General features: G+C 47.8%; 1 protein-coding gene across 4 annotated transcripts in view; it reads left to right on the plus strand.

The window, feature by feature from the left end:
* The first annotated feature begins 3,664 nt into the window (after window positions 1–3,664).
* The window catches only part of RNF38 (ring finger protein 38), a 183,594-nt gene continuing 173,874 nt past the window's right edge, over window positions 3,665–13,384 (plus strand). For 2 of the 4 annotated variants that reach the window (XM_087419491.1, XM_087419494.1), the window contains exon 1: window positions 3,668–3,941. The gene's annotated coding sequence lies outside the window, so the exon portion shown is untranslated. Of the gene's footprint in view, window positions 3,942–13,384 lie in introns of all 4 variants that reach the window. The other 2 variants (XR_015549003.1, XM_087419492.1) reach the window with 2 other exon arrangements.

Below are 13,384 nucleotides of genomic sequence, written 5' to 3' on the forward strand. Positions count from 1 at the left end.
CTTGTGCATTGCTGGTGGGAATGTAAAATGGTGCAGCCACTATGGAAAACAGTTTGGTGGTTCCTCAAAAAATTAAGTATAGAATTACCATATGATGCAGCAATTCCACTCCTATTCAAAAGAACTGAAAGCAGGGCTCAAACAGACACTTGTACACCAATGTTCATAGCAATATTATTCACAATAGCCAAAAGGTGGAAACAACATAAATGTCCATTGATGAATGCATGATGGATAAACAAAGTGGATTCCATGCAGTGGAATATCATTCAGCTTTAAAACAGAATAAAATTGATACATGCTACAACATGGTTCTACTTTGAAAAAATTATGCTAAGTGAAATAAGCCAGACACAAAAGGACAACTATTGTATGATTTCATTTGTATGAGGTACCTAGAATAGGGAAATTCATAGGGACAGAAAGTCGAATAGAGGTATCAGGGGCTGGCGGGAGGAGAGAACGGGAGAGTTATTGTTTAATAGGTAAAGAATTTGTGTTTGGGATGATAAAAAACTTCTGGAAATGAATGGTGGGGATGATTGAATAACATTGTGACACTGTTGACATAATTGTGTCACCTTCATATGTTGAAGTCCTAACACCCAGTGTGGTAATATTTGGAGATGGGGCTTTTGGGAGGTAACTAACTAGGTTTTGAGGTCATGAGGATGGAGCTTTCAAGATGAAATTAGTGTCCTTATAAGAAGAGACACCAGACAGTTGGCTTTCTCTCTCTCCCCACCACGTGAGGTCACAGGGAGAAATCAGCCATCTTTAAGCCAAGAAGTGAGCTCTCACCAGAAACTTTCCATGTTGGCACCTTGATCTTGGACTTCTAGTCTCCAAATCTGTGAGAAAATGAACTTCTGTTGTTTAAGCCACCAGCGTATGGTATTTTTCTTTATGGCAGCCCGAGTTAAGTCAGTAATTAATGCCACTGAACTGTACACTTGAAAATGGTTAAGTGATAAAATTGTTATATATTTTACCATAATCAAAAAAAATGGAAACAAAGAGTGAAATGGGCAATCTGCTGTCTTGCCTCTCCTTTGTAAATCTCTGGATGCCAATCTCAGAAGGACATTAGTAACTGTATAGTAGTGACTCTAGTCCACCTCCCTCAGCCCTTCTGCCTTATACGGATGAGGAGAGTGAGGGTCACAGAAATGAATGATTTAACCACGATCATAGTTCTCTGTTCCTCCTCCTGTATTCCCTATCTTCAGGAATGGCACCACTATCATCCAGTTGCCCACGCCAAAAAACTTTGTCATCCTTGATCCTCTCTTTCGTCCTCAACAGCTATGTCTTGGTGATTCTACCACCTTAACACCGCTATTCCTACCATCTCTGCGCCAGCTTGGGTCACTTTCATCCCTTGCCTAATAGCTTTTTAGCTGGTTTTATTGCTTCTCTTCTTGTTTCTCTCTACTCCATTTTCTACACAGCAGCCAGAGTCTTTCCAAATTCCAATCTGATCATGTCATTCTCTCTAAACCCTTCAATAGCTCCCTTTAGTCACTTGGGCTAAGTTCAAATTCCTCAACGTGGTATTCAAGACTCTTCATGGTCTTCTGGTCTCCTCTTAACTCTCCACTCATCACCCAGCCCTCTTCAACTTGTGGTTCCCTAAACACATCACGCTCATTTGTCTTCCTGATGACTACTGGAGGATGGAAATTTTCAGAAATAAAGATGACAGCACACATGAATGTGGGCCATTCTTTCTTTTGCACCCCTTAACTGGCAAGGCGAGGTGACTCAGGGCGTGGCCTGGCCGTCTTCATCGTTTCTTCTTGGCCTGCAGGGCAGCCTCAGTGGGCTCCTTTGGTTACTGGATTAAACGGCTTGCATGCTCCTTTTCTTCTAGGGCTGTTGGGCAAGGCATTTGACTAAATTGGAGTTGTAAGAGCTTCAACTGGGTTTGGGCTTTCGGGTGAAAACAGGTCTGATTTTGTTCAAGGCTGCTGAACCCTATTAAAGGAGAGAGGAACGCCCTAGTTTATAGGCATAGTTCATGGGCAGTCTACAGTGGGCATTGGGACTGAAGCCCCAGCTAGTACTATGATGTTATCTGTCTCCTTCCTGACCAGAAAATCAAGAGGGGGATTCAGGAAATACGAGGTGTCTTGGCCCATTATAATCTTAATGTCTTCCCAGTCCACTTTCCCCCAACCTGCTCCACCTGGTAAACTCCTACTTATTCTTAAGTTCTTAACTTCCAAGAATATATCTCATCACCCTCCAAGGAGGTTGTCAACTCTTTGAAGGCCTGGACTCGACCTTCATCACTGTACCCCCAGTGCCTAACACTGTTGACGACCGTGTGAATGCAAGATCACGCACCTGGTAAGTGTCAGGTTGCCATCTGAAATGTCTGTTGCCAAAGATCCATTCCCACTTCTCTCTCACGGGGCCAGCCTACCACTGTGGCACTGGGCCTTGTCAACTTGCAGCTCTGTCTCTGCTCAGTCCCCAGTTGGTGGCTGCATATGGGGAACGGCTGAGGATAACACTTCATTGAAATGATCTAGTCAGCAGTTTAGCTGCGCCCTCACCCACCCGGCTGTACTTAGAGGCACTCCCGGCACACGGCTGAGTTCTTTTGTCCTCTACTGCTTTGATATGGGAGTCAGAGAAACATGAAAAGGAAATGGGTTCAGGGACCAGCATCACATCCAAGGAGAGGAGGGTGGCCAAGGGGGTCATGAATCTGCAGACTTCTCTCAGCAAAACTGTCAGCACAGCTCAAAAGCCTGTCCTCACCTCACAGCCTCTCCCTCTTCTGCGACTAGGCCCGGCGGGGTGGGATGGTTTGCTCTAAGTCTTTCCACAAGGGCGTTTAAAGTAAGAAAGAGCAAGACAGAGAAAGGGGCGAGGGGCCGGGGCTGAGGCAGCTGGCCTCTGCTCCGAGTTCAAGTCGGGTCTCCAGACTCAGAGAAGGCAGCGCATCTCCGTCTCTTGCCTTTCCGCCTCTGCTGTCCTCTCCGGGCCGCGGGGGCCGATTTCGCGCCGAGACGCAGCCTAAGAAGAGGAGAGGGAGTTTCTTCCGAGGCGCCGGGACGGGAAGAACTGCGAGGAGACAGCCAGGAGAGCGAGCGGCGAGGAGACCGCGGCTCCAGTGTGGGAGCGGAGGGAGGAGGCCGCGGCGACACGGCCGCGCAACGGGAGGCCGGCGGGCGGGCGGGCGGCAGCTACCCGGGCCGAGCGCCTGGCTACCCCGCGGGCGCGAACAGCGGCGCCGAGGCAGCCGCGAGCGCAGCCCCAGGCGCAGGCGGGCCCGGGTGGCGCGAGGCCTGGCCGGGAGGCCCCTGTCGCCCCCGGGGGCGGAGCCGGGCGGGGCTGCCCCCGAGCGGGGCTCTCGCGGCCGCCGGCCCTCAGCCTCCCCGCCCCGCGAGCGGCCCCGGCACAAGATGCCCCCCAGCGCCACCCGACCTGCCCGGGAGCCCGGCGCCCATTGGCGGCGGCGGCGCGGCGTCCCCGCCCCTCCCCGGCCCCGCCCCCTCCGCCGCCGCCGCTTCCCGGCTCCGCCTCCTCCCCGTCCGGGAGCCGCCTCCGCCGCCGCCACAGCTGCCGCCGCCGCCGACCGGGGCCCAGCCAGCGCCCGTCGCGCCGGAGTCCAGTCGCCGCTGGAGCCGCTACCCGCGGCCCCGCCATGAGCGGAAGCGCTGCCGCCGCGGTCGCCGCCGCCGCCGCCTCAGCAGCCGCCGCCGCCGCGCACTTCCAGCCCCAGTCGTCGTCTCCCAGGCCGGGCCCCGCCGAGCTCGGGCCCCCGCGCCGCCCGCGCCCCCCGCCGCCGCCGCCGCCGCCGCCGCCGCCGCCGCCGCCGCCGCCCCGGCCCGAACCCGCCGCCGCCGGCCGCCTCAGCCCTCCGGGCCACGGGCCTCTCCGGGCGGGCGCCCAGGGTGGCGGCGCCTGCGGCCGAGCGCCGGGAGCAGGTACGGGGGCCGGCAGCGGGCCAGACGGGGAGGGGTGGGCGGGGGGCTCCGGGGTGGGGGCCGAGGGCGTGCGGTCCAGCCGCGCGGCCCCGCCGAGGCGGGGAGCGTGGTCGGGGTGAGCTTTGTCCGCCCGGAGCCCCTGGGAGCCCCGCGCCCCGCCGCGCCGAGCGGCTCTCAAAGCGTTTTCCCACCGGGGCAGCCCGGTCCCCTCGGGCGGCAGGGCAGGACCCCTCTAGGTCTCCGCCCGGCACAGGAGGAAACTGAGGCTTCCGGGGGCAGTGACTTGCCCGAGGTCACATACCGGTGAGAGTCGTCGCCTGGCTGGCAGCCAGCGCCGCAGGGGCTGGGAGGAGGAAGAGCCCCCCGCACCCGAGAACCGGGAGAGATTGATGGGGAGCAGGGGGCGCTAGGCCCTGGTCCCAGGCTCGCCCACCCAACGCTCTTTGGGCTGGCTTGGGAGAAGAGGTCTCTGCGGCGTGGGACGGAGGAGCAGGGGCCGCTTTGGGCTTGGTGGTGCCCTGGGGAGCGGATTTGGGGAGCCGCAGGGGGAGAGACCCCCGTAAGGGGTGTGCTCTCGGGGAAGAGGGCTTTCTTGAGCGAGTGGGCCAGAGCTTCAGAAACTTCTCATCGCGGGGACCGTTTGGTCTCTGCCAGGCCACCTTCTCTCCCAGACTACACCAACCCCGCTGGGCTGACTAGGAGGGAGGCCTGCCTGCTTTTGCGGAGACGCCCGTAAGGTGTCTTTTTCAGCAAAGGCCCCCAGTTTCGTTCATGCCCCGAACAGAAGTGCATATATGGCCCTGGTGAGGACGTTTCTGCCACAGAAGGCCGAATGAGCTTTTTCCAGGTGGTCTGGACCTCTCACACTTGGAGAACCCCCAGAGACAGGACAGCTGTCCCAGGCGAGCGGGGAAGGAAGCTGGGAGCATGAGGACCAGTCACCCGCCTGCCTGGCATGTAACGCAGGACCGTGTACTGCAGGGGATTCCTGTTTTTCTTTGGGGTGGGTGATTGGGTTGGTTGTTTACTGAGGATACATCTTGGGAAGGGAAGGAAGAGAGGACTTGGAGTTCTAGAGGAGAGGGAGAGGGCACATGTTATAGGCAATGAAGAGGGTCCTGTGGAACTTGAAACCAGAAGCTGTAGAATGGGGACAAAGGAGAGGCTAGTCAGTTTTGTGGGCGAAGGGAGATGAAAGGGCTGCTGAAGGGAGGGGGACAGTGTCTGGTCTAGAGAAAAAGATGGGAATGTTTCAAAGAGGGAGCCAAACTGATGAGTTTGAAGGAGTCAGTTAGGGGTGGACAGTATCTTACAAGGTTGAGTAATAGGTTTTGGTCTGCAGTCACTGCGTTTTCTTTGAGCACGGACAGTGGTAGTACTTTTATATGAACGTTTTAGCTTTCGCACTCGCCACCCCCATTCTGTCTCCTGTTGTAAGGCCGCAGGCCCGTAGTGTTGTCTTGGAAGTAAGACTTGACAAAAGAGGAAACGGAAAGACTAATTAGCCAACGCATTAATTAGGGCCCTTTGTCCTAGATGATTCCTTCTTTAACTCGGCTGTTTTCTTGCTGCCCTCCTGCACCTCAGCTTTGCAGTTGTGGTGGCTGTTGGCACGGTACTTGGGGAAGAACTGCCCCGATTCAGAAAAGATGGGTTAGATTTTTCTAAACTAACACATATTTGACAGATATATGTAAAAGCATGAAAATTTACTTGTCAGAGACTTATAATCAGGGAAATGCAAATTGAAACAACAATGAGATGCCATTTTGCAGCCATCAGATTGGCAAAAATTCAGTGCTGTGATAACCAAGTGTTAGTAAGGTTGTGGGGAAATCAACTTTCGTATACTGCTAGTGGGAATGTGACTGAGCCCAGCCACTGTGGAGAGCAGTGTAGTGATGTCTAGTTGAAGGAGGGCAGACATACCTGTTTACCCAAAATGTCCATTTCTGGCATATACTCTAAGAAATCCTTGCACACTGGTCTAAGAAAAGAAGTACAAAAGAAGTACAAGAATGCCCATTGCAGCTTGAATGTCCACCAGCAGTGGAATACACAAATTGTTAGATAGTCCCGCACAATTGATGGTATAGCATTGTGACAAATAAACTATAGTTACGTGCATTAAAGTGGTTGCATCTCATGAATATAATATGGGATGGGAGAGCAAGGAACAGAAGAATTCTTACAGAATGTTTCCACTTGCGTAAAATCTGAAAGCAGGCAACATTATGTTGTTTGTGGCTGTGTGCAGATGTAGTAATAGTAGAACAACGTGCACGGTAACGGCTAACACCAAATTCAGAGTAGTGATTACCTCTGGGAAGAGAAGATGAATAAGGCTTGGACAGGGGTACACAGAGGGCTTTAGTTATACCTGTAATATTCTGTTACTGAAAACATCTGAATCAGATCATTGCAGATTAAGATTTGCTTATCTTGGGTGTATGGTACAGAGATATTATATTAAGTATTTTTTCAGATGTTTGAAATATTTCTCACATGCAAAAAATTTTTTTGTTTATAGAGCACAGAGTTTTTGCCCTGTAATAGTGAAGCTCTAGCTACAGGCCCCCGCCCAGCACAGCCTGTTAGGCTGCAGGCTCGTGATCCTTTTCTCACCCCTTTCTGACCCGCACAGCCTAGTGTTGTGGTGGCCGACTTTTATTTTGGAATTGCTGATAGGCATGGAGCATTTCCCAGTCTCTCTAAACATTCTAGTGGGCCTAGGTCTGCAGTTTGAGCTTTGTCAAAATATAAGTGCTCCAGGACATGCTGACTTAGCAGATGTAGGGAGGGACCCAGAAATCTGGTTCTGAAAGGTTCCCCAGTAGATTCTGGTGTCCACTAAAGTTCAAGAACCACTGCCTTAGACTTCTGACTCTGGGCTGTACTGCATTTCAGCTTTGCTGCCTTCTGTTGCCCGTCCTGCATGACTGGGACTAATGTGGACCCATGTGATACTTAGCTCTTTTGCAGGGCACAAAAGAATGGTAGGGTTGGAAGCCACTGAATGTTAAGCCCTTCGTAATCCAGGCTAGCTATTCCTCTTATTTTCATGCAGGTAGCTAAGGGGCCCACCTCCCGCGAGGGCTGTTTATCCGGTTTTACAAATTTAACCACGTTTGTCACTATATGTGGTTTCATATAACTATAGGATAGGAGCGAAAAGGGTCTAACAAAGAAGGAAAACCATCAAATTTGGAGAAAGTAAACCCCCAAAGGTAAATGTATGTGATCATGCCTTCTTCTGCAGATGATAGTGATTGTTTTAGTGTTTAGCTTATGACATGCATGGGAAGTTCAGCTGTTTGAACTTGTAGTCCAAGATTACGGTCTTTAGGAAACAACTGATTGTCCCTTTAGATATGAGAGTTCCTTTTTCCCGAATTTGCTAGTTTTCCATCTCTGCTAGACCCTTTTTGCTCTGGTCCTATTATGCTTAGGGGTGAATTTCTATTAACAAATGTGAGGATTTCTGGTAATGAAAATTTGTGAAATGCCTGTTTGTCTTTGGTGAGGTGGTTCTTTCTGGAAACCTACTTTGGAGGTGCAGTGTTGCCTTGGGTACATTTTTGCAGGGCTGCTGTGTAGGGTTGTGTAGATTGGGCGCAGCACAAGGATGCCTGTGTTGGGCAGCAAGTGGGAGTGGAAATCCATTCTGTGCTCCACTTACCAGGATGAGCGCCTCATGTGGAACTGTGCTGCCTCGGAGAGGGGGTGCCCCTTTCTCGTTGTCGCAAAGGTGCTTTATGAACCAGCATGGCCCTGCAGCTGGGGCCCTGTTGGTCCAGCTGTAACTAACGGTGCCGTCCATACTCATCACGGGCTCTGCAAAGAGGGCTGCGCGATGTTGGGCCTGGGGCTCCGCATGAGCTTTTACGGAAGGGACCTACCGCTGGCTTTTCATCACCATGCTCAGTTGAACGGGGCTGCAGAAATATGTACAGAATGAACTATTTAGAATATACCATTATGTATGGAAAGACAGAATGAGAGAGAAATCGCTAAAAAGACAAACCGTCTGGTAAGTGGAGGAGAGAAGTGGGTATGTGCCACATTTGCCTTTGTATTCTTACACTGCTCACTTTCAGGGGGAAATAGGATATTATTTTTCTCTACTTATTTCACCCATACTAGCATTCTTGAATTTCTTAAGACCTGAGGCTTTTTAGCCAATTTTGAAAATACTTACCCATTTGTATTTTCCATTAAGTGGTTGTTGACGCTTCCTGCTGTTTCATTTTTTCCTGGAGAGAGAGGGGTGGGGGGAGCTGAACTGAGGACAAGACTGGACTTCCTTCTGCTCTCGCACAGAATGGCAGTAGGGTTTTCAGAACAGTTGTCAGGACAGAGTGCTGCTCTGTGGGCTCAAGGGAGAGGGACATTTGAAGTGGTTTCTGTTGTCTTTTTTATTATTTTTAAACATGATCGAGGATGATGGATAGAGAGTTCCATTGTGCTTTTGCTGCTGTCTTGAAGGAATTTTTGAAGGAAATGTGTGTAAATAAAACTAAAAATGTTTAACACGAGTAGTCTTATGCCCACACAAGGAGAATAAACAGTCCTCACCTGTAGGCCTTACCCAAAGCAGTTTGGTTTTTTTCCTGTAGTGCTGTTCTAGGGACTGCTCAGAACACTTACCTGGGGTGAGTTTGGGCAGGTGGAGGAGGAGAATGACGGGATTATACTGGGGGTGGTCAGTAGTTCCCTCCACTCATGATGTGGAAAGCTGTTCCTGCCTTCTCTGCTTTTGTGGTAAAATATGTGTAGAAATAAGGGAGAGATTGTGCCTTTGATGTATATAATCATTTGACCCTGCTGAAGGGAAAGATGGAGGGAAGAAGTGGTAAGAGGAAAAACTCTACCCCTGGAAGAGAGAGTGGCAAACATTCAAGTGGTGGGACGTTTTGTAGCTTTGGGGATGTCCCGAGTTGAAAGTTACCTGTCTGTATCCGTTCTGCCTCAGCACCTCTGATTTCAGTGTCTGCAGATGGTGCTCACTGATCTTGAGTTGAAACCTGTTTTATTGTCACAGAGCTAGAAAGTAGCCATTTTGGAGACTAGACTGAGGTGGTAGGGTAGGCTAAATGTAAAACAAGTACTTATTTCATAATCGCTTTTGCAAATAGGAGTTGGGACTCTACAATAACAAACAAAACAAACAAAATTTGTTTTTCCTTTGGCTTTTAGGCTGTTTTATTTTTTAGAATATTTAATAGGTTTGTCTTCCTGTGTAGATTTTTGTTGCCACCTCAGTACATATTTGAGCACCTCTAGGGGCCAGTATTCCCAGTACTCAGCACCAATTCATTGGGGTGATGGCCTTCATTGTGGGAGACTTCATTACCTGAGGCACTGACGACAGCACAGAGTGTGCTTCAGCCGTTGCTTTCTTCTTTCCCTTTCTTCATGCTTCCTTCTGCTTCCTGGCCTTCTGAGCTTGGTGGTGATCTGCCCATCTGTTAGGACAGGCCCTGTCCCGTTCTTTGGACTGGGCACCCGCAAGTAAATCCCTCGAACAGTATTGAGCCAGACTGAGGGCCACCACAGGGCTCCAGCTCCTCTTCCTTCGTTGCTGCCTGTGTTGCTACCGCCCACCCTTTGCTGTGGAGCCTGGAAGGTTCCCCGCCCCGCACCCCCCCCAGTCATACAAAGAGGCTTTGTGCTCCGAGGATGTTCTCAAGGCAGGATCACTGTAATTATAATTCCCTAAGCACAGCCAAGCAATGGGGGCAGGCAGGGTAGGTATCCAGGTACTTGTTGGTAGGGAGAAACCAGGCGGGATTAAAAATCATCGAGAGACAGTACCAGAACGGATAATGGGGCGTTGTTGGTAATGCTGACAGGAACGTGTTTAAGTGAATACGTTTCAGGGTTTTAAATTCTAATACTTGCAAGATACTTAAAGCTTTAAAAAGCACAAGGCAGCCAGAACATTTTTCTTCCCCCCACTTTTTTAGTCTAAAATTGTAACTGAAAAGTACTTTAGAAGAAGGTATGTAGAAATCTGGGCCTACTTTGCTTTATGTTTGTGTTGCCAGAATGATTGATTGCCCAAGGAAGCCAAATACATAACTTACTTATATCCAAGGAGTGCTCTTACTAGTCCTATTTTTTTTTTTTAAGTTTCTAAAAGTAAGCACTGACTGATGTGTTTTTGGGAAGCTGATTTTCCCCTACCACCACCAGAAAAAAACAGTAATGTGGGGATATGTGTTTATTAATAAACTCTTATATCACCCCTCCTATGTCATGGTGTGCTTCCAAGCTCTGTTGGCAATCTTTTAGTGAACACCTTTTTTCTTACTATGTTAACTATTAGTATATTACTCTTACCGGTGTCTCAAACAAACTTTCTTTTTTTTTTTTTTAAGAAATGCACCCAACAGTTGACTGCAAAGGTTATCTGTAGGATAGTGGACTCTAGTCATCCTTACTCGAGGTGAGGGGAAAAGGGTCCTTTTTGTTGTCATTAGCACTGACGCCTGTGGCGAGTGAAGCAGCCAGGTAGGCGGTGTGTACTCCGTGGGAACCTGCAGCTCCTGTAAGCTGGCCCTTCCTCTGATTACTTGTTGGAGTCGAGTCAGGAGTTGGACCTTTAGTTTTACTGTCTAGCATGATTTTGTCCTGTTTGAGGAAATCTACCTTCTTTTTTTTGAAATCTACCTTTTTTATTGACAAATAAAATTGTGTATATTTAAAGTGTGCAAAACGCGTGATTTGATATATGTATACATTGTGAAAAGATTACCACAATCAGATTAGTTAATACATCCATCACCTAATATAGTTACTTTTTTTTGGTGAGACTGCTTAAGATCTACTCTCTCAGCAAATTCCAAGTATACAATGCAAATTATTATTATTTTTTTTGTGAGGAATATTAGCCCTGAGCTAACAGCTGTTGCCAATCCTCCTCTTTTTGCTGAGGAAGATTGGCCTTAGGCTAACATCTGTGCCCATCTTCCTCTGCTTTATGTGGGACGCCTACCACAGCATGGCTTGATAAGCAGTGCGTTATGTCCCTGCCCGGGATCGTAACCTGTGAACCCCGGGCCACCGAAGCAGAGCACACGAATTTAACCACTACACCACCGGGCTGGCCCCTGAGTTTGACTTCTTAAATTAAAAAATTGTTTTTTTAGATTCCACATACAAGTGAGATAATATAGTATTTGTCGTTCTCTGTTTGGCTTATTTCACTTAGGGTTGTGTCCTCTAGTTTCATCCATGTTGTTGCAAATGGCAGGATTTCCTTCTTTCTCATGGCTGAATACTATTCCATTGTCTGTGTATACCACATCTTCATCCGGCAGACACTTAGGTTCTTTCCTTATCTTAGCTATTGTGATTAATGCTGCAATGAACAGGGGAGTCCGAGTATCTTGAGAAATCTTCCTTAAATTTATTTTTGCATAAAACTACTGAGTAGTCCATTACAAAGATATTGCCCAAAATGATCCTTTGAAAAGACTACCAATTTGACAGCTAATTTTTCTGAGATTTAAAAATACACAGGAATCCATTTTGTCTGCTTTTAATGAAAAGGTTGATCCCAACCTCCCACCTCCACTGTTTTAGGCAAGTATATTGATCAGCAGTGAGTTATATTTTAGCTTAATTGTAAATTGTTATTTGGCTACTTCATTTGCTTCATTTGTAATATATATTTCCTTCAGGGATTAACCTCTTTTTCTGCTTACTCACTGCTCTCTGGTGGCCACTAAAAGTAACGATAACACATTTATTGAATGCCTACTATGTACCAGGCACAGTGAGGATTTAGGATGATTCAGATATGCAGCAGTTCAGAGATAGATTCTGACAGTGTGTTAGCAGAACAAATGCATTTTGGGGTCTGCTAACCCTTAGTAAGAGGGCAGAGAACATCAGAATTGCATTCCTAGTAGTGATATGATATAACCTTGGTAATTAAGGTTGCTAACGCACAGATCTAATCAGATCGAAAATTTAAGTGGCTGCCTTCTAAGTAAGAGAAGTATTTTTTGGTCTAGCATTCAAGGCCAGGATAATTGGGTCTTGATTATTCCCAGTCTCTGCGATTCTTCCTCATGATTGTTATTCTCCAGGGAAATAGAATGCCCTGTTGTCCATATGTATATCTCTTTTTCATCTCTGTACTTCGATTGTTACTTCATCTCTTGGAATGTCTATCCTCCTTCAGTTTCTCCAAATCCCACTTCTTTGTTTTTTTTGTTTTTTTTTTTGTGAGAAAGATCAGCCCTGTGCTAACATCTGCCAATCCTCCGCTTTTTTTTGTTGTTGTTGAGGAAGACTGGCCCTGGGCTAACATCCGTGCCCATCTTCCTCCACTTTATATGGGATGCTGGCACAGCATGGCTTGCCAAGCAGTGCGTCGGTGCGTGCCCGAGATCCGAACCTACAAACCCCGGGCCGCCGCAGCGGAGCGCACGCACTTAACCACTTGCGCCACTGGGCCAGCCCCAAATCCTACTTATTTCTTAATGTCTTGATAGTAGTGATTACTTACGGTGTGCTTATTATGTGCATGGCTCTGTTCTTCATGCTTTACCTGGATTGATTCATTTAATTTTCAGTACAGTCCTCTATAGCTGATGCTATTATTATCTTTATTGTGCAGATGAAGAAACTGGAGCACAGAGAGGTAAAATAACTCGCTAGAGTTATTAACTCTCTAGAGATGGTCCAGCTCTTTAAGAGTGTTATCTGGGATATGAACCCAAGCTGTCTTGTTCCAGAGTTGTGTTTTTAGCCATCATGCTTTACTGCATCTCACTATATATAGATAGCCTAAGCAAATTTAGTGGTTAGTTTTGGTAACAAAAGATTGAATATAAGCACAGGTGATCACTGTGTTAGCCACTAAAGAGAATTTGCAGTCTTTAGTTTTACCTTTGCTCCTCCTGAGAAATATACTTCTTTTCTTTTAATTCTGAATTTTGTGTTAGGATTATTTAATTGATTTTTTTTTTTTTTAGTCATTCAGTTATAAAATTTCCCATGTTCTGTGGTTCTGAACTTTAGGGTCTTAACTGAGTGCTTGTTTGGGCACTTAAGTGGATAAAAAACTTCTCAAGGAAAAATTTAACCCTACTCAGAGGAACTTGTGAATCCCACCTTTTTGTGGATATGAGTACCCCTTGCCCCAAAATCGGCACAGGAATGGATGTCAGATTTCTTTTTAGCATTCTTAACTTTCATGATAAACTCTGATTTGTCACAAGCTAAAACGTAAACGTATCCCTTTATTCAGTGGCATAGAAGATGAACATTTCAGGCACTGGTTGGATAGCCTGGTGTAGGGTTGATGCTGTCTGAGACAGTGGATTATTTGAGGAAGATAATGTAGCATAGTGGTTTGCAAATGAGCTCTTCAAAATTGGGTGGAATGCTTCTTAAAAATTCTCTATCTTTAGGGGCCAGCCCAGTGACGT

This window comes from Ceratotherium simum, chromosome 29 (genome assembly GCF_057802395.1).
Source record: "Ceratotherium simum simum isolate JZ-2026a chromosome 29, ASM5780239v1, whole genome shotgun sequence".
NCBI classification, from domain to species: domain Eukaryota; kingdom Metazoa; phylum Chordata; class Mammalia; order Perissodactyla; family Rhinocerotidae; genus Ceratotherium; species Ceratotherium simum.